The sequence below is a fragment of the Amborella trichopoda genome, chromosome 7 (genome assembly GCF_054954075.1).
Source record: "Amborella trichopoda isolate Santa Cruz 75 chromosome 7, AtrichopodaSantaCruz75HAP2 v2.0, whole genome shotgun sequence".
Classification (NCBI taxonomy): Eukaryota; Viridiplantae; Streptophyta; class Magnoliopsida; order Amborellales; family Amborellaceae; genus Amborella; species Amborella trichopoda.
The window spans coordinates 26,983,694-27,006,141 of record NC_142342.1 but is presented as its reverse complement, the minus strand read 5'-3'; the positions used below and the strand labels follow the sequence as shown (position 1 = coordinate 27,006,141).

The 22,448-nt window shown below is 38.3% G+C and overlaps 1 long non-coding RNA gene across 4 annotated transcripts; it reads left to right on the top strand.

The window, feature by feature from the left end:
- Positions 1–6,802: 6,802 nt before the first annotated feature.
- On the top strand, positions 6,803–19,459 carry LOC148781309 (uncharacterized). Of its 4 annotated transcripts, XR_016059783.1 has the most exons (4): positions 6,803–9,844; positions 15,188–15,298; positions 16,013–16,735; positions 16,833–19,459. It is a non-coding gene; the product is annotated as an uncharacterized LOC148781309 (long non-coding RNA). The 4 variants fall into 4 exon arrangements; XR_016059782.1 differs by having other exon boundaries at positions 6,803–15,298; XR_016059781.1 differs by having other exon boundaries at positions 6,803–16,735; positions 16,833–17,008; positions 17,690–18,012.
- Positions 19,460–22,448: the final 2,989 nt, after the last annotated feature.

Sequence of the window (22,448 nt, the reverse complement as noted above, 5' to 3'; positions counted from 1 at the left end):
AGCCCATTTTTATGGACAAACCTACAAAACTGCGATCGTAGTCAGAGCCAAGGATTTGTGTTGCAATGGATGTGAATAACCCATATTTAACGGAAGTGTGGTTTGATATCCTCAGCAAGGAGTACTTCCAAAAGATTGTATACGAGTTTATTCCAACCACTTGTTTGAGATGTAATAGAACTTGCCATATGGCGGATTTATGCCGAACATCTTTTGTTATGAAAGACACATCAAATGTCAAAGCAGCTGAAAGAAAGGCAATAAATGATAGTGGAACAATTATTGTGTTACCTCAGGAGAGGAATCATGAAAAGTCATCAAGGGTAGAACACATATGATTTATAAAAAGAAGGAAGTGCCGATCTGATCCCTCGAATGAGGCACTGATGTTAGAAGAACAGGAAAATACCAAGAGGCTTCAAACTCTTTTGGGGCATGTGGAGAGACTATGGAGACAGAAATCTAGATAGAATTGGCCTAAGGAAGGGGATTCCAATACCAAATTCCTCCATTTTTCTACTATGATTCAAATACGAAATGATAGCATTATATTGCTGTAAGATCAAAATGGGAACTTAATAGCTTTTGAGGACGATATTGATAGGTTGCTTTCTCAAGATAGTGAAATTGATCAAATTCAGGCGGATCAATTTCTTCCTCCATGTTCATTATCTTTGGATCAAACGACAAAATTGGTTGAAGCAGTCACTATAGAGGAGATTAAAGCCACTATCAGGGATATGCAAAGCGAGAGTGCTATAAGACCGAAAGGTTTCTCAATGCAATTTTATAAATTCGCTTGGGAGATAATTAATAAATACTTATATAGGGCTCTCAAGGCCTTCTTCAGCAAAGATAAGCTCCTAAAGCAAATTAAATCCACTTTCATAAGTTTGATTCCTAAGGTGGATGGCCGATCTGTTATGAAAGATTTTCGAACTATTGGTTTGTGTAATGTCCTTTATAATATTATTAGTGAAATCATCTCAAATCGTCTTAGAATTGTCCTTGAAAACATCATTGACCCTAGGCAGGCTGCTTTTCTGAAGGGGAAGCTAATTTCAGATAATATTATAATGGAAAATAAGCTCATGTCTCTTCACTATAAGAATTCAACATGTCCTAAAATGTATATGCACATTGATCTGAGTAGTGCATTTGATAGAGTCTCTTGGGAGTTTATTGTGAGGAGGCTACATGCTTTGAGTTTCCCAGATCTATTTATTTCGTGGATTCATCTATGTATTTCGACTACCTCTTTTTCTATTTTCAGAAATGGAACCATAAAGGATTTTTTAAGGGACAAAGAGGTTTGAGACAATGGGACCCTCTATCTCCCTATTTATTTATGCTAGTCATATACTTCTTTAATAAGAAGCTAGACCAGGTTATGTTGCAGGGATTGATACCTAGAGCATTCCTCACTGGGTGCAACTATGGGGTTTCTCACTTATTCTATGCTGACGATGCCATCATCTTCTGTGGGGTATCTTATGCATTTTCCTCTGCCATAAAGATGATTATCTCCAATTTTGAGAATTCTACTGGTCAGATGTTGAATTCGATGAAAAGCAACAATTTCTTTTTTGGGGTTCCACAGGGCAGTCAAGCACAGATCTTGATACATCTGGAGTTCAGTGAAGGTTCCTTACCATTGGTTATTTGGGGCTACCTCTGTTTCATGACCATCTCCGACATAGTTATTGGCAGAGTTTGGTTGGAAAGGTGATCGGCAAGATAGGTACATGGTGGGCTCTATGTTTATCTTATGCAGGACGTCTTCAATTGCTTAAGTCACTTCTGAGTGCTTTGGTTATTTTTTGGATTCTATCTTTCATACTGCTGAAAAAAACATGTAACATGATAGAGAGGCTTCAGTGGTAATTTTTATGGGCAGGAGTTGCAGAAAATAAGGGTTTCATCTTGTTAAATAGATGACAGTTTGCCTCCCTTAGAAGGAGGGAGACCTGGGGGGTGAAAGAAATGGCAGACTTCAATATTGTTGGTATGATGAAATTGGCATAGAGGATTTTAGCAAATCCATCTTCTTTACTTGCTCATTTCTTCAAACACAGGTATGTCAGAATGTGTTCTATTTGGGATTCTATGGGCAGTTCTCATGCTTGGAAGGGCATTCATATCGGTCTATCTCAGTGGTGCATTAATAATGGTCAGACGGTGGATTTCTTGATGGACCCATGGTTATCAACGCAGTCGATCTGGGATTCTCTTGATGTAAATGGATAGATGGATTTGGGGGAACTTGGAGGGCGAACGGTCTCTTATTTCGTTGAGGCAACCCTTAATCATGGACACTGCCTTCACCTCATTCATCTTTAATGAATAACATATGGGAAGATATGGAGCGATATACCCTTTCCTTGCTGCCTAGGGGTGATTCATTGGTATGGATTCACTCTGCGAATGGAATTTTTTCAATCAAAGCAACATGGAACTTCATTCGGTGTAAAAGCTCATTACAACCCTTATTTTGTGCTCTCTGGTCTTCGAAGTGTCAACAACAGGCCAATTGGTTCTCATGGCTAGCTATGCATAATCGGTTACCGAATACATCCATATTTCAGTAGCAAGGTATTCACATGGCTACTATCTGGCCATTTTGTTGAAACAATGAGGACAATCTATGTCACCTCTTGTTTCACTGCTCCTTTTCACTGGTTGTTTGATGGTCTCTAGCATGGCGGTGTAGTAAGAGATTTGTGTCTGGCACTACGGTCCTAAATATTCTTCATCGTTGGTTAACCTTCAAATTCAAATCACAGTGGTTACTCGACATCTTGACAATTATCTTCTTTACAGCAATCTGGTATATATGGGAGGAGAGAAACAGACGAAGTTTTAGATCCAATGCTATAAGGAGAGCAGATTGTAATTCGCATTACTTCACAAGTGTTTGCAGAAGTTAAAAAGTGGGCCTTCCATTTGTCAGAGAAGGCGGTTATAGAAAACTTACATATTAATTGGTGACAACAGAAGCCAAACGCTCGATCCCAACATCATGGTCATTTCCTGAGGCTCAGTGCTATAAGTTGAATATTGATGGTGCTTCTTTGCACAATTCTGGTTTGGTAGGAGGCGGTGCGGTCATAAGAGACAATAATGGTGGTTTTGTGGTAGCTTTTGCTAAACACCTTGGAGCTGCGTCTAATAATTATACAGAATTCCAAGCTCTAGAGGAAGGTATTCTCTTAGTTATTCAGATGGGTTGCTTCCCGATACAAATAGAAAGTGATTCATCTCTTATAGTAGATACTATTCAGAATCGTTGCAGTGCCCCATGGAAATTGTAGACATTAGTTGATGACTACTGTTCAAGGCTCTCGCCCAATATGTGGCCTATTGCTCTTGTCTTTCGCGAGGCGAACATCATAGCTGATGCTCTCGCTAAGACAACATCGGCTTATGTAGGCGCAACAATTTCACGTTGTCGATCACCATACTTTTTCTCTCTTCTATTATTACATGACTTGGGGTAACTGCCCTATTATAGGGTTGTAAAATAATGTATTCTTCTCTTTCTGTTAATGGAAAATTTGAGTAGGGGGCCTTCTCCCCCACTGACTTACCCAAAAAACACGTGCAAACACATGAATACTATCCCCCATGCAGACATGTGCATGCCTGCCCGCCCACACATGCACATATAAAGAAATTTAATAGTGTTGTGCACTTATTCACCGTACAATTGCGCTCGTTGATCCCAAAAACACAAGCGCACGAAGTATTACATAGGTGTGCTTAGTATTCAGTCTTGTGTATTATATTTCTTGTCCTACTATAGCAACATAAGAACAAATGTATACATATGAACTTGCATTTGTGTTTTGCAATATAAGATGTTGCCACTTATACGCTTGAACAACACCATATTCGCCAGCAATATTAAATATTTTTCATGAAGTTCTGCCAATGGCATATTTTTAAGGAAAAACCTTCAAACTCATGCAGTCATGAGCATGACATTGTAAAACCCTTCAACACAAATAGTAGAACATACATAAATATCGGCTAACCACCCTTTGAACGACATGGCATCTGTTACAAATTCGTAGGATATACTGCATTGAAAGCAAATAGGTGATAACTTGGATCTTCCAATAAAATTGTATAGTTAATCCATCTTCCTAAAGATGATAGCTTTTCAAAGTAAGAATTGCAAATTTTGTACTGCTTTCATACACTTATAAAGCCAATATATATTCACATCAGATTATAGGCAGCGACAATGTTGCTTACCTAAGGCATTTGATTGCTTGAGGGAATGGCTCCCAATAAGTTTTTATTTGAATCATTTAAATAGCATAAAATGTCAGCTATGAAATTCCAAGTGGGATGCCACCTGAAAGCATACCGTTTGAAAGATCAAGTGACTCGAATGCTCGCAAAGCTGATAGCTTCCTAGGTATCTTTGTTTGCTGCATGGTCCAATACTTGAAGAGAATTCAGGTGTTATAGCTCTCGAGGCATCTCCTCTGTAAATATGTTCGACCTTAAACGAAGAATGCATAGGGATGGGAGGCTGGCTCCAATCCAAATCAGAATATTACCCAGTAATTGATTCTCACCTAAACAAAAATCTCCAGTTTAGAACAACTCCTCAAGGTTGAATGAATTTCCCCAGAAAGGCTGAAGACTCTTCAAGTGCGTCCTAAAGACCATGGAATGCCTCCATGAAGATTATTGTTTCTCAAGTCTAACACTTGTAGCGATGAAAAATTTCCCAAGCTCGAGGAAATGATACCATTCAACTCATTTCCAAAATGCTCAAGGAGAACCAGATTCCTCATGTCTTCCAAGAGCTAGGAATTCTTACTACAATGTGGCTCTTAGAAATAAAATCCCTCGAAAACTTGCTGGAAAAATTGTTGTTCTCTATGCTAAAGGTATCAAGGTGCTGCAGTTTAGATATAACACTTGGTAATGGTCCTCGAAAGTCATTCAATATGAGATTGACAAATTCTAAGGACCTCAAGTTTCCAATCTTATTAGAAAGAGTTCCAGTGAGCAAGTTATCTTTGTCCACATATGTAAGGCTTTGAGCTATGATTCTTTTTCTGTCTGGAGGCACAATTTTGTGCAAATGTTTGGGTATGATGAGGGATTTGTGCATGCGATGTGAAATATAATATTTTAGGCGTGTCACAAAGTTTGAGAAAATTTCTTTTGAACGAGCTTGGTCAATGAAATAAATGCAATCACCCAATTTCACATCCAATGGTCAAGATTAATTGTGACCACCTTGTACCAAAGGTAAATAGTCTCATTATATACTTTCCCTTTTTTATAATCCTAAGAATCAGGTCATTCCGTTGTTTCCTACCCAGTCATTTTCACTTTTGTCTTGGGCTTTGTCCTGGATCCTGTTATATGTATTGTTGTTATTGACTTCCTTTCAATGGATCATAATTTGTTTGAAGAAACATTGGGTTCTATTGCATTAATTTTCTAATGCTTGATTCATGTGGATTTTGAAAATTATTCCATTTCATTTATTTCTTTCTTTGGTTTTGAGCCATGTGCTGATCCATTTATCCATAGAAAAATGCCGACATCAATCTATTTTTCCATTGCTTTTGTCAGTGTATAGTAGGGGAAGTGCAGGGCACAACTAAAGCTCGATCTTGCAAAGGTCTCTTCATATCAGGGTAATTCAAAAAATTTTACAATATCATTGGCCAATTTTTTTATAACTTCCTTCACAATGTTATTTATACCATGCAGTTTAATTTTAGTAAAATGGTGGCTTCGATTCCTTGCACAAAGGCATAGCAAGTAAAACATCAAAATGTTGTTATACTTTCATTTTGGTGCATTTTTTGTTTGTGTTGTAGTAATTATGAATTTATGATGCAGTAAAGCGTTCGCATGGGGTATAGATATGAAATCTAAATTCTTTTTACATTTTCCGGAGTTTTGGTTTGTCATATGTTCTTCCATCTAGAGTGTGTTATTGTAAAATCTACAAAGTTTTGTATTTTTTCTGATTAACAGTTGCTCACTAGGGCATACTATTAGATGTTTGTCTATCAACTCTTTTTTTTTTTTTTTTTTTTTTTTTCAGGCATGTGCATCCTGGAAGCCCCTATATATTTGGACTGGCGGAAGTCGACCTTGAAGTTGGTTTTCCTGAGCCAGTGCCTGTAGTTGGTATAACTCAATGACTTGGTTGATTTGAGGATACTGTGTTCCTTGCATTCTATTTAGTAGTTGACCCGGTTACTCATTATGTTCTTGTAAGTAAAATTATATGCCTTTCATAGCATGAAAGCAAACTAACTGCATACTTCATGTCCCCTTCACACTTTGTAGCAACAAAAAGCAAGATGTTATTTGGTACAGCAACGTATATTGTACATAGTTATATCATCTTGTTGATTGTAAAAGTGACAAGTCTGGTGAGTAGAAATATATATTTGGAGTATGCCGGATACAACACAGATTGTTGATCTGTTATAGCTTTATAATATGTTGTCTGTGGCATATGAAAGATGCTATAGATACTTGTGTTTCCATATTGGCATGTCATGTGTGTGTGTGCCTGCCCCTGTGTGTTGGCATATGCCCGTGCATGTTTGGTATGGGCACTATGTATAGGTGCTTGCAGGCTTAGAAATTTCTCTATGCCTTATAAACTCATTTTGCCCTTTTGTACATTTCCGATGAGGAGACAAATGCCCACCTTTTCAGCCGTTGTGATCTAGACAAATCAGTTTGGGGTCATATTTTCCAACTTTTCAACTAGTCGTGGGTCATTGCTAGATTGTTACCTCACCTCTTTTTTTTTGAACGGCAACATACTTATTATTAATTCTTATGTAAAATACAAGATGTTCATGCAATGACACAATATTACAGAAAAAAAGTAACCAACAGAGAGGGAGTATGGACTCCTCCTTTAGCAAGAACATCGGCATCTCCATTCGCCTCTCTATAACAATGTTGGACCATTGCCATAGAGGTTGATAAAATATCTCTACTTTGATGAAAAATAGTCCTTAATCTCCAATAGATTTTGGCCTTTCTCTTACTCCAGGCAATGACATTTGCCGATTCTCCTTCGATAATCCTGTCCCTTTCCAAAGTGTATAGCAATTTCAAACCTTATAATAAGCCTCGTGTTTCTGCCTCATTTGTTGTTGTGATACCACAAGGACCTGAGTAAGAAAAAAATAATATGACCCAAATTATTTATGATAAGTCCACCATAACCATCTGGTATTGGATTGATTAAGTTTGAAGGAATTCATTGGTAGTGGTATCCAAACAACCTCACTACGAGTGTCGATGGTAATACCCATAGTCGGCACTGCCAAAGGATTGCTAATGATAAGACTTATAAGAATGAAACAACTATCCTTATGTGCAAGGAACCAATCAGCTGCAACTGCCAAAATATTCGATTTTAATATAGACATATTTGCACTTATACTATTAAATACTCTTCTATTTCTTTCCTTCCACACATTCCAAAGAAGGCTAACCCAATTAGATCTTCAAAAGATAGTTTTCATCTTTGAAATATCGGGTATGATCCATTGGTCAAGTAGAGCTCTGACATTTTGGGGCAAAGGTAACGACAGATTGAGGCCCTGGCGTGCCCAATCCCAAAGATAAGTAACAAAATGGAATGAGAGGAAAAAATGCTGTGAAGTTTCATCATTGACTTTGCACAGGATATATACATTGGCGATAATAAACCCCATCTTTCTCAAGTTGTCAACAGTTGCTAATTTATCTTGACACATGATCCATAAGAATAACTGCACTTTAAGGGGCATGCAATTTCTTAATCTTGAATAAACCAACATCTAATTCTCTCAAATGATCATAAAATGATAGGTTGTAGGTTGACTTAACCAAAAAGTCTTCAAAAGGGGTAAGATCCCAAATAAAGCTATTTTCCATATTTGGAGTCAAATATGTGTCATTCAATAATTCCGACAAGGGATGATACTCCTCAATGAATTTGTCTATTCCTCTTCTACACCTGTAAGGAATGGACCAAACAATATTAGTATAAACACCCTCACTAGCCTCCTTGACAGATGCTAGCGGGTTTAAAGCTTTTGAGAAAACCTCTAGGAAAAAGTATCTCAATAGTTCATCTCCAATCTATTTGTCAAACCAAAAGAGAGTAGATTATCCATTCTTCACTATTTTTTGGAATTGCCGTAGATACACAGATCTCTCATAATCAATACCTTTCCAAACATGGGACAAACTTGTCATGTTTCTTGGACTTTTAATGAGGCAAAAGTTCAAATCTATTCTATATTTTTCTCTCAGAACAAACACCCATAAAGACTTAGGTTCTGTATAGATCCTTTAACACCATTTCACTAAAAGCGTCGAGTTCATATGTTTCAGTTTCCTAATACCCAATCCCCCTTCTTTCATTGGTTTACAAACTTTTTCCCAACTCACCAGATGAAATCTCCCCCATCTTTTTATGCCATCTCCCTATAAGAAATTTTTCATAATTCTCTTCAGTTGTTTTTCAACTTCTTTTGGCATCTTAAATAAAAACATAAAATATACTGGGATGTTAGACAAAGTGGATTTAATCAACGTATATATGTTCCCTATAGAAAGAGTTTTAGCTTTCCAAATGTCCAGGTTTTTTTCAAATCTCTCCACCACCGGATCCCAAATTAATCTTGAAGGCCTCGAATCTACCAGGAAAATTCCCAAATAAATGCAAGGTAAAGAACTGAACACCACAAAAATATACCATTTTTAATACTACTATTCAGTCAATACCAATGAGTTTGACTTTACTCCAATTAACTTTAAATCTAATTGAAAGTTTTACGCTTTTCAAAAAAACACGTCTCTCCCCTCCTCCATGGTCCCATCGGGTTTGCTTCTTTGGTAGGTATCGTTGGCTGCCACTTTCTTGGTTATTTTTGGAATGAGAGAAATAGTGAGACCTTTAACAGGGACATCTTTGATTGATAGGGTCGGAGTTGGTTACTTTCCGGGCCAAAAACTACAATTCCTTCAAGCACTTTTCGTACACCTACTTGTTCTAAGATTGACAGGCGCTCCTGAACTAAATATACCCTATTTGGGGACCTCCTGAACTGGGTCTTTCAAAACTCGAATTTGATGGCTGTTCTCTTGGAATCCCCCTTCAGGCATCGGAGGTTTTTTTGGAGCCAGCAAGGGGACCACATTGAGGGTATTTTTGGAGCCAGCAAGGGGAGCACATCGCGGGTATTTTTGGAGCCAGCCAGGGGAGCACCCTTTTCTCTTTCTTCCACTTCATCGGGTACACCGACTCTAATATCGCGGAGTCCTTGGCCCTCCTCAAAGGCCTCTGGAACATCAATCCTAGCTAGGGCCCCGGCCTTGCAGTCGAGGGAAACTTTCAAAATTGCCATCGCCTGGGCCTCCGGGTCTTCTCTTTTCCCCTGGAGACTGGAACGTATTTTTGACGAGATCTCACACATTTGCAGGGCTACGTGCATCACTTGGACTCATATCTAGAGGAAAGCAACTTGGTAGCCGATGCCGTCGCTAAGGAGGGAGCAGCATAGGACAACTCTCAGGGGATTTTTGGCAACTTTTTGAGCTCGTCATACGCCTTTTTTTTTATCTAGTGCTTCTTCTGTTCTTGACATGGGGCATTTTTTGGGGCCCTCAAGGGTTTTTGTACAGGGCACCCATTTCTGTGCGTGCCTACACTTATACTTAATACAGTTGACAGTTGTGGGAAAAAAAGAAAAGAAAAAGGAACTCCAGATTCTCAATATCCTAATTCCATTCATTATAGATTAATTGATTTGGTATATGCAAACAACTTGTTTTACAGGGGCATTGGGTTAGTGATTATCAGTTGTTATCGGTTTCTGTATCTCATGTGTGATTTCGTTTTGGCAAGTGTATCTCATTCAGCAAAAGGTTATTGCTTGATATTAGTTATTGAGACCCTGAAAATATATTCTGTAGAAGATGGCTAACTGAAGAGACTATAGTCACAAAATCCGAACCCATCCTCACCATCATTTGTTTCCGTATTCATCATTATGGCACAATTGTATAGGTTTGATCAAGAAACACCATCCTGAGCATAATGGGTGGAGCATGCTTTCTGGTTTCACCATTTTATTTATGATCGTTTATTTTCAGCTTTGTATATCATCAGTTCCTATATGTTTCATGAGGAGAAGTCTATGTTACCGTGGTCCTCTGATTGAGAAATTTCTGCCCATTTTGGCATATCAGGCTTGCCTTAATATCTACTTGTGAAAAACTATGTACATCAGGAGCAAAAACTGTCAAAGGTGTTCTTTGGGTAGTCAGTTAACTGTAGGATTTGAATTTGGGACAAAATATTGCAATCATAACCACATTAACCAACCAAACCCAAGCCCAAATCGTGAATGCTAAATGCTTTTTGTCTTAAGTTATTCGAGCAGCTCCTGCTGTGGTTGCATGATAGTAAATGATAATCATGAAAATTATAACTTCTTTTGCTTCAATTTCATTTATTGTGAAGTGCGTGAAATTAAAAAAGCTGTTGAATTAGGTGGAGATTATCTTGTTTGTCGTTGGATATGTTTTGGTGCCTTAAATAATAAAGTATTGTAACTAGGAGGTTAAATATGGTGCCAAATATGGAAGAGGTAGATGGGAGAAAGCGATTTTGGGTGGGATGTGGTAATTGGTAAGCTGTGGAGATGATAGGAGGGAGTGGCCTCTTATTATTCTTCTGTCTAACAAAAGTACCTAGCATGAAAGTCTGAGAGAGATTGGGTTAGATGGTACTTGTTAGCATGCAAGTCTAAGAGAGATTGGGTTAGATGGTACTTGTTAATTTGAATAATTGTAAGGGAAACCCGTCGTGTAGGATGAACAGTGTCAAATGCAAGGAGGGAGTTCTTCAAGATATGCTTGGTGGTTTGGGTCCATTAAGTGGAAGTTCCCCGGATGAATCTAATCTCATGTCAAGAAGAAGTAACATGATTATATTGTTGGTGGAAGGCAAAAGGATGGGTGCGAGTCTCATTGCTGTTTATACTTATAGAGGGATGCCTCATGAGTCTAGCTGGTTGCTGTTGCAACTGTTGAGGGCTGAGTTGTGATTGAAGAAATGACACTGTTCACCCCTATTGACAGAGCATTGGAGGGGATGTTTGAAGGCTAAGGAGGATGAATTATTTGTGGATGTTCTCCAGCAATATCTATGGAAGTTTAACTTTTATTTTTATTATATTTCCTATCAAGGTTGAGCATCTGAGTGAGATAACTCCTGCAAGAAGTTATTTGGTTGACTGTATTTTACTTGCCATCCAGATCTAGATTGTAGGTAGCCTGTTTGATATTTGTTCTTATGGATTTATTTCCATAAATGATTATGGAAGCTTGTTGACTTGTTCATATTGTTTGTGCATTCTTGTGCACTCTTATTTTTCTTAAAAGGCGGACAATGCGATCTAGCCAAGTACGTATGGTTAAAGAAATTTTCTTGCTCTTTATTATTCATGACAAATGTATCTATGTGAATCCCAAGGTAATAAATTTAAAAAAATTTCCTTTTTCTTTTATTAATATACTTGAATTCCTGGGCCTCAAAACAGTGCCGTAAATAAAAAATAAAACCCTAAATACAACCTATATAGGTACAAACTAGGAATAATATCCAGCCTTCCACTATGAATTTAAGTACAATATATTCCTAGAAAATCACATAGAGTATGCAAATATGACTGAAAAACAAACACCAACAGCCAGGAAGCCTTATGTAATCATGCCTAGGAGTTATCCCCATAGGACTAAATATACCCCACACGCGATTTGCTGACCGATGACACACTTTTATCCTTTTGGTCTTGCTGAAATTTTAGAGATGGACAGCTTTCATAAGCAATACCTTTTCTTCTAAGGTTTAGAGAGCACAGAAACCTAACTAGGGCGTTCCCCTTTTTCTTCTCCAAAGAGCAAAATCCTAATCTGTTTCAATGTGCAACCCTTGTCTTATCAAATTTTGGGTGGCACGACCCTTTTTGGAAGGGTGGAGAGAGAAAAATGAATTTAATGATGAGAGAGAGATTTGACGCTTGGAGGAGAGAGGAATATGTGTCTAGAGAGAGAAGGGATCAATAGTGTTTTAAATAGAAAAATTTCCTCCTATTTGGATTAGAATTCCTTCTCTAGGTATGCCTATCTTATTGAGTCAGCTTCACTAATAGGAACCTACGAAATCTGTGAAAGAGAGATTTAAATCTAAGCCATCCATCCTATAAATCAACCATCATGATTTAAAGAGGATAATCGAGAACTTTATCCCCTTATTATTTGACCCATGTCCAAATTCTTGTTTAATAAAGATTATAACTAATTTAGTATTATCTACATCTTCCTATTATCTCTTTTAAAAATTTGTAGGAAGTCAAAGATAATAATTATTTGGCCAAAAGAAACTCCCTCAACAATAAGAAATAAATCTTTATTTTCCAAAGATTGTCTAACTTAAAAAAAACCTAATAAAAACAAGAGACCACTTAAAAATAAGTAGGGCATGCCATCCCTATGAACCACGAGTGGGCCCCATAGGCCACACGTTCCATCATAAGGAGTGGCACAAATGTAAGGGTTGAATCCAAGGTCTCCACATGTGCCCTTCTTTATTCTAAAAATTACAAAAATGTCCCTTTATAAGGAATTTACTGCAGAAATAAATTTTAAAAAAAATTGAAATTGTTTTTCTAAAATTCACAAAAGTATTGCCATTAACAAAAATAAAATATCTAGAAGTGGGTTGGTACCAATAGGCCAAATAAGCGACAATAAGGACACTCCACTCAACCCAATAACGATAATCCAATACTGTCTTCTCAACCAACCCAACAAAAACCTATGACCTATAGTCTCATGCAGGGGCTCATGAATGGGTCATCAAAGTTGGCCAATAAACAGTAGAACCATGATCCCAGAATGTGGATTTCAATTCCCGTCCCTCTATGAGCAAGTCTTTACCTCTCATTGCAATGCAAAGGGGGCTCTCTCTATGCATATGTATATGTGTCCCTCTATAGGAATACTTCCTGGCAATACAGCTATCATATGTATATATTGTACAGAAGTTTATTGAGGTTTTGGTCATTGCTCTCACAGGCTTATAACTGTACAAAGGAGACCACTCAATTCTCCTAGCCTACAAACATCATCCTTAGGCATCTCTCCTACCTCAACTAGGGATGACCCACTGTAAACCTTTTTCAGTAGTGCCACATATCAAGGGGTAAGGATTTTGGATTAAGCAGAGCCATGAACTGCCCACCCCTTGGTTAGCTAACATACACACATTCAAATTGAAGTGCATAATTCACGATAGATATCATTTTTTACATGCTCGCTGGGCCTTTAAAGCCACAAACCCCAACAATTCATACTGGCTAGAACATTTACAGGTGTCCAAAATATATCTTTAATTTATAAAATAAAATATACTATTTAGGATCCTCACTTGCATGCCATAAAAAAAACTTTTCAGCCAAATGAAGTCATGATACAATGTTTTAGGGCGAATCTAGAAACTTGGAACTATAAAATTTAAGATACCTTACGAAGGGTTACCTCTATGGACTTGTTATACCCCACTCCAAATCTCCAACACCGATGGCGCACGTGCTCTAGGTCCTTTCACTTTTTCTCACAAACGGGAAGCCAAGGCGAAACCCCAATTCAATAAGAGCATGAACACCCGTAGGTCTACGGGATAAGGCCTCCCTTTACCTAGCCATTCTACCTTTGGGCGTGCGACCCCATATGTGTAACTTGGGGCATGGCGCCCCTTAAATCTCGGGCTAGAGAGAGATGGTATGACAGAAGAGAGAGAAGATGTGTAGAGAATTGTGTATCTAGAGGCCACCCTTAAGGGGCATTTATATTGTATTTTGAGGTTTTTGGGGACTAGGGTCTGCCATGTGATTGAGACTTAATCTTGACCGTCGATCTAGGGAGATCTCTGAAGTGAAGAGATATTAGCACCCATCCCTAAATCAAGCCATCATGATTAAGGGAAAGGTACTAGATCCATTACCCCTTAATTTCCTTTGACCTATTCCCATCGAATATTTGATTTTATAAAATTATAGTAAATGTATCATAAACTCATACGATATGAAATGACTTACTAAAAATCATCTCAATCAAGATATTCTCTCTGAATCACAATATTTAATCAAATATTTTGATTTCCATCTAGAAACTTGGTCAACAAGTCAACCTTAAGCCAAAGAGGGTGGGGCATGGATCCGTTTGTGGGACCCATGTGGGCACCTTGACCCACAAAAAAAGTGGGCCTCCACTTGTGGGCTCTCATCCCTTATGGCCCCCAAAATCTCAAAATAATTTTAAAGCAATAAATTGGTTTCTAAATTTCATTAAATATTTTTAAAATTTTTTTGAGAAAAGTAAAATATACAAAATATTTTAAAAATTTATTCTAATGTTTCGTAATTGAAAAAAAAAAATACTTGAATAAAATTTAATGGAAATTGGATCTATCGGGTCAAGGAACATGTGCATTCACTGATGCACTCTATCGATACTAGCAACCATGAACTACTATCATCTTCTCAAGCTGACCCAACGGAACCCATGACCTATAGTCCATCACAGGGGTTCATGATTGGTCCATCAATGCAAGCGAATAAATGAAGAGAACATGGTTTTAGTCCATGGTTTACAGTTTGCCCTTGAGGATAAGCAAGGTCCCATAGACTTAGGCATATTGGTTTAATGGGGATTTGGCCATTATCCCTCGTGCCCACTATCTGCAAATTGGGGTTACACAGTAGACTTTATCAAGGGATAACACTACAAACCCTCCATAGTTGTGCCACATGCCCAAGGCTACAAGGTTTTAGACATCAACCCGGCCCTAGCTTATCAAGCCCAGGAGAATCATGGCATCACAATGCCTCTTTTGGTCCCTCTAAACTGAACTCCCAGTGGAGTTTATCATATCACTATATCAAAAGTTTTTTTACATGTTCTCGTAAGGCCTTTAAATGGCCACATAATCGCAAGATTTGTTGTTGTCAAGCTTGAGAATCTGGATGAAATGATTTTATGAGTTGTATATTATATTTTTGTTATTGTCCTGATTTAGATCTTTCAGCTACTTGATATACTCTTTTTTATGCTGTATTCTTAGTAGGGACACATCGTTGGGGAGAACTCGGTGAAGATGGTTTGCTATGGGGGGAGTGTATTGGCAAGAACTGAGTGGTTCGATGGCAGTCCTGCTGATGGACTTTTATGCAAGGTAAGTGTCTGGTAGTAGTCTTGTTTGTTCTTCAAGGTTGCTTTGTGTGCAGGCCCTATTGGCTTGTTAAGCTTTGATGTTGAAATACTAAACATTGTTAGTGAAGAAACTGCCATCTACGCAATCATCCCTTTGGGCAGGGTTGTGGGGCGACTTTGAACAGTTTGCACTGATCTACTGAACCTTGTGTTGTGGATTTATCTTCTTGAGACTGTGTTTCTAAGTTTCGGAGATGGCCTTTAGAGAGAACAAGGATAATTTGATTCTTTGTGTTTCATAGAAGTTTGTCTCTAATAATTCAATTCAATTATGGATGTATTTGGAGGACTTTCTGCAACCTTGACTTTATATCTGTATGTTTGTTATTCTTTCCAGTGCCTTTGGCTCCCACAATTTGAGGCTGTTAGGTTGACTTTGTTAACTTTCTTGTTTCATCTCTTTTGACCTTATGCCTGAAAATGTGTTTATTTTTAAAATGTTTAATTTGGATGTTGAGAAGGTCAGCCTCTCACCATATTCCTGCTAAATTTTAGCAAATGGATCATTAGAAACTTTTCCATGCACCTGTCGTATGGTGAATCTCAAATGTGGACATAAAATGTTATGATGCATCCACAGATTGAGGGATGAGAAGTTGGGCTAATTGATAATTTGATTAGCATAATTATTTATTATTTTAATTTGGAAAATATAGGGTTTACCTTTTTCATGCAGATGGCCTAGGGTATGTAGAATGACTGATGAAGATTCTTGATACTCTTGAAAATGACATTTTAACAATGTATATAGTGAATATAGTGTCAAACTGCTAGGAGCCTTGTGCTAGTGGATCAAATTTGCAAGGGAATGGAAATGTGGAAAGGTACCTGCATCGCTGGAAACACCTTGGATGCTCTTGATAATATTGGTTGCCTGGGCGTTGTATCAACCCACATCCATGCCCTTTTCAATTTAACACCAGCAACAAAGAACATTGTTTGTAAAGCAGTGGGAACAGAGAAAGTGAATGGTCAAACAAAACCGACACGGAAGTTACTAGATGGGATTTGTAGAGAAAGCCTTGCATTTGAAATAGCTCAAAATAAAGGAATCCCTTAAGCTATCATCAAAAGAGTGGAGGAGTTGTATCTTACTGTCAAAGAAGCACGTAGAGATTCCGAAAAGACTGATTGTGGGAACGGGCATCTAACCCATCAATCAAGAATTACTTGTTTGTATGATCCTAGTGATTGTTTAAGACCTAAAGGCAATGAATCTGGTTTTTCAGAAATTGGGTCGATTAAGGGAACTGATATTGATGCTTTAACTATAATGGACTTTATAAATATGAAGATGATCAAACTCCACATGATTCCTTGAAATTCCAAAGATCAGGTGTCACTAATGAAGGCTATAGAGGAGTTACAACGAGTTCCTCACAAGTGATGTCTCTGTCTGGTACTGTCTTCAAACCAAATGTTTTATACGGTTATATTCTTTCATGCATTCTGAAGCTATTTCTATGCATTTCACATGTATTTACATTTATATACAGCGGAAAGACAGATTATCGCAGAATGCTGGAAGTGCTATGACCATAAATGTATAGCTGCACTTGCAGAGATCACTTGTGTCATTGTTGATAGTAAAGAACAACTTCCTCTCTCGACAATAGGCACTTCAAGTGTGTAAGTGTTAGTCAGATCCAATTGGAAGTTGTATGTTGGACAGGTATCCTCCCTTTCTCCCCCTCTCTCTCTCTCTCTCCCCGGTTTCCATGCATGCGACATGCATTCACACACGCGCACATACAGAGGCTCTCTTTCCAGTTTCCATGCATGCAATATGCATGCATCACACATACAGAGGCTCTCTCTCGCTCCCCTCAGTTTCCATGCATGCACACACACACGTACCGAGGATCTACATGTCATGGTAATAGTTAAAATGATTTAACATGTTAAATATCTTTTGGCCACAAATTATACCCCTATCCTCTAATTTGAATTCATGTTTAGACAAAAGTAATTGTCATCTGAATTTCTCTAAAAATCAAGGGCCGGCAGACATTTACTGAGAGCCTAAGTGCATTAAATGTGTCTCATGATTAGTGACGTTAATGTCATCATCTCGCTAGCAAATAATGAAAACTATCCCTTCCGAAAATATATTTGCTATTATCAAGAATCCTACGTTTGTTGATGGTACTACTATCTGTGTCTTGTGGCTTGTCAAGTTGTGAAGCGACGAAATTTTTGTCTTGCTATTGAAGGCAAATGTAGAGATTTGTGAAGATTAGGTTCTAAAAGCTACGATTTTATAGAGGCAGACGACCTTATTGGTCGAGTCTGTACTCTCTGTTTATTGAAAGGAATGCGAAAAGTGTATTTTTTGTTTTATGTTGTGGTTCAGGTTGGGTATTAGAAACTCTACTCGTTAACCAGCTTCCACTTTGAGGGTTTCATCTTGCCAAAAAAGCTGCAGGTGAACACTGCAATTTTGGGCATCACACATCTCATATTCATATTGGAAGGTATTGGCTCAATCATATGATTCCAAAAATCAGCTCATGCAATCTCAATTTCGAATCTTCAATTTTGGCTAATGAATCCTGGCTTCTATCTTAAGCCGAGCATTTATGGTTGTTTGTAACCAAATTTTGGATGCGCAATATGTGGATGCGCAGTATTTGATCATGTAAATAATTTGGTCTATGAAATATTTGTTCATGTAAATCAATGTAGCTTTTAGCTTCAGCTTTGCTCTCTCTCTCTCTCTCTCTCTCTCTCTCTCTCTCTTCTTCGTGATCTCTGGTGATGCCACGGTACACTTGGGGCCAATGTTATCCTTTTTTTTCTTTTTTCGGGTAATTCAGTGGAGAAGATAGGCTCGACCCGTTTTTTCAAGTAGATTAAAAGCTAGTTTTTTGAAGGTATTAATAGGGTGGTGTTAGCGGTGGGAATGAAAACCATCATGTGGTGACTAGGGTGTAGGGTGCTATTATTACGACCTAACCCCTTTCCCATTTTGAGTTTTACTTTTCCTTTGGACTCCTCATGATTGAGAGAGGGGTTGTAAGTATGGGGCTCTTAGCCAAGGAAATAAGGGTATTTTCCTCAGTTTTGTATGGATGGTTAAAAAAAAAGTAATTTTGTTATTCAATTATGTTAGTATTTATTTTATGAGTAATTATCTTATGAGACCCTTCCACACTCATGTATGCTGGACTTCAAAGGATCAACCATTAAATTTGGCATAGATCTTTAGAAAAGTTATCACATGACTGTGAAATTTGACTTTCTTAGAGATCTGTGTCAAATTTAATGGTAATCTTTTGGGGTCCTACACACATGGGTGAGGAGGATCTTACAAGGTCATTTCTCTTGTTTTATTTAGGTGATTTGGAATTTATATATAATTTATGGTTATTACATCTATACCCAATCAAATTATTTCATATTTATGATATTTGCAATAAAAAATACAATATCCTAAAGAATTGGGTTTGGGTAAAGATGGTAGAGGTTGGGTTTTCATAGCTTAACATCTCAAGTTCTATTCTTAGGTAAAATTGTCCCAAAAAAAAAAAAAAAAAAAAAAAAAAAAAAAAATGAAAAGGAAAGAAAACAAGGGAGAGAACCAATCGGTGCTAGGCTGACGTCGGTTGCAAAGGGAGAGAAGCAAGGGAGAGAGATCTAATCGGCGCTGGGGCTCGTCGACTCTTAGGGAAGAGAGGAGAGAGAAAACCTCACTCGGTGTTCGGTTGAAAGAAGAGGAATAGAGGGAAAAACCCCACCCGACGCTGGGGATGAAAGAGAGGAAGAGAGGGAAAACCCCACCCGGTGTTGGGGATGAAAGACCCGGCGCTGGGGATGAAAGAGAGGAAGAGAGGGAAAATCCCACTCGGCACTGGGGATGAAAGAAGAAGAAGAGAGGGAAAATCCCATGAGGCGCTGGGGATGAAAAAGGGGAGAACCAATCGACGCTGAGGATGAAAGAGAGGAAGAGAGGGAAAACCCCACTCGGCACTGGGGATGAAATAAGAAAAAGAGAGAGAAAACCCCACCCGACGTTGGGGTGAAAGAAGAAAAGAGAGAAAACCCCACCCCACCCGGCACTGGGGATGAAATAAGAAAATGAGAGAGAAAACCCCACCCAACACTCGGGATGAAATAAGAAAAAGAGAGAGAAAACCCCACCCGATGTTGGGGTGAAAGAAGAAGAGAGAGAAAACCCCACCCCACTAGGCACTGGGGATGAAATAAGAAAAAGAGAGAGAAAACCCCACCTGATGTTGGGGTGAAAGAAGAAGAAGAGAGAGAAAACCCCACCCAACGTTGGCGTGAAAGAAGAAGAGAGAGAAAACCCCACCCCACCCGACACTGGGGATGAAATAAGAAGAGAGAGAAAACCCCACCTAGCGCTGGGTGAAAGAAGAAGAAGAGAGAGAAAACCCCACCCGGTGCTGGGGATGAAATAAGAAAAAGAGAGAAAAAAAAACCCCACTCGACGTTGGGGATGAAATAAGAAAAAGAGAAAAAAAAAACCCCACCCAACGTTGGGGTGAAAGAAGAAAAGAGAGAAAACCCCACACAATGCTGGGGTGAAAGAAGAAGAAAAGAGAGAAAACCCCACCTGGTGCTGGGGATGAAATAAGAAAAAGAGAGAAAAAACCCCACCCAACGTTGGGGTGAAAGAAGAAGAGAGAGAAAACCCCACCCAGTGCTGGGTGAAAGTAGAAGAGAGAGAAAACCCCACCCAGTGTTGGGGTGAACGAAGAAGAAGAGAGAGAAAACCCCACCTGGTGTTGGGGATGAAAGAGAGGAGAAACAACCGACGCTGGACTTGTACCAGTTGCAATGAGGAGAGAGAGATGAGAAAAAGGGGATGAGAGAGAAAGAGAGGAGGAGAGAGAAATAGAGGAGGAGAGAAAGTTACCTACTCGATGGGTAGCCGACCCTTTTCTTCTCTCTCCTCTCTTTCTTCAAGATGTACTTACAGACTCAAAGCAAGAATGAAAATTTCTATTGAAGAATGAATTGAGAGTCCTTTTTTTTTTTTTACAATGTGGCAGTGCCGTTTATATAGAATTGGGCCCAAATATGGGTGGACGCTCAAAAGTAACCCTAATTGAAGGAAATTACGGTTTAATTGAATTTAAAAAAATTCTAAAAATGGGTGCAAAAAGATTATTTTGCCCCTGCCTAACAATGTGTGGAATTTCAAAACAGTCCCTGTTGCTGCCCGAGATCTTCCGTGATCTTTCATGATTGACCTAGAGGTGTTTTGATGCTTGTTTGATCAAAAAAAAAAAAAAAAAAAAAAAAAAAATTCCTTAATTGGAGAGGGCAAATAATTTTTCAATTTGTATCGGGAATCTTCTCACTAGAACGCTGTCACCTCCAATATCGCCAACCTCTACTGGAGCAAATCCCCGATTCAAACTGGTTCTTGATTCCCCCTCAACATACCCGATCTGAACCGATTCCCGATTAATCTTGCTATAAGTTTTTTTGTTTCAAACTGGTTCTTGATTCCCACAACATACAGAACCGATTCCTGATTCGTCAATTCCACTGTAGCAAATCTTGCCATAAGTTTTTATTTTACAGCAACGTTTATTTTTTTTCAAACCTTTTTCTATTCAAATATTTTTTTAGAAGTCGCCTTTCCTTTGGAATCCGGTCCCACCACTAGGTGACGTGTTGGTCCGATGAAGAGGCTAAATAGGAAGTTGCCACTAGTTTCAAAAAAAATAAGTTGTCCCTCCCACAATTTATGAACACAAGTGCTTTAAAAGACTTAATAAAATTTATCCAAACAAAAGGAAAGTGTTAAATTATGGATCTCAATATTTTAGGAATGAGTCTTTAAAATGCCCCACCCATTATTAAAATAGAAAGCAAAGTATATGAAGATCTTTGTAATCCCTTTATCCTTTGAGGGTTCAATTTGATTATTCGTATAAAACTTTAAATGATAATAGTGGGAGGCCAAACAAGTCAAAACTTAAGTTGATTGGAAACCAACTTCTTGTCATGTATTTTTTAACTTGGTCATGATAAGTGGGAGTAAGGTCCCTGCAACTCATTTGAGGAAGTCAAATAGTTAACTAAGGATTTAGTTCCTAAAAAATAAGCATTTAAAATGGAGAACATTGGCCTGCCATTTAGAAGCACTTATTTATTGCAAGTTCCAGGGATCAAATATTCATCAAATGTTGGAAAATCCATCAAAATTGTTGACAGGGATTTGGAGCAGAGGAAATGGCACAACGTTGCGGTCCGCTATTGGCATCGGATATTATTCGGGGTACAAGTAGTATTATACCCGAGTTCGAACAGGAACAAATGGCTCCAGCAAAAACTCTTCACTGTTCAATTTTGTTTCCAAATGCACAAAGACAACTATGTGAAATGGTGAATTGAAATGGGGCATTTTTTTTTCCATAAAAAAAATACCCCCACATTCAAATGGGAGTAGGGGTGGCTATGGGTTGGATCCGACTGGACCCAGACCCGACCTTTCGGGTCCAAAATTTGGACCCATACTCTGACCCGAGGTCAGGTCTACTCATCAAGTCCCTGATTTGGTTGGGTCCATTGCCACCTCTACTGTTTACGTAAGACCCATGGGCTGTAACTATGGGTTTCTTTTTTTTGCCTTTTTTTATGACCATCATATATCAGTGCTATCAACATTTATGAATACCAACGTATATCCACATTCCTTACTATTTTACATAATAATTATAATTTCTTAAGAAACAAACATATTGGAAATATTTATGAATACACACATACGCCTACACTATTCGGGTTAGGTCCGACTGGACTCAAATAGTATTCAGGTCCAGGTTTTAGACCTGGACCCAACCATTTGGGTTCAAAATTTGGACCCATTCTCAAACCTGAGTTCAAGTCTACCCGTTAGGTCCCGGGTCTGGTCGGGCTCATTGCCATCCCTATATGGGGGCAGTTTTAGCTTTTAATTTTCCCAATCAATACCATGAAAAAATAACTTTCCCTTGTGCTTTGGCTCAACGCAAAATACTGTTCTCTCTCAATTCATCCGTTCTTAAGCCAGAATTATTTATCTTTTCAAACATAGTCCTAGTGAAATTTTGAATGAGTTTGTGACAAATTCAGCAAAAGGAAGACTAAGAAAAATA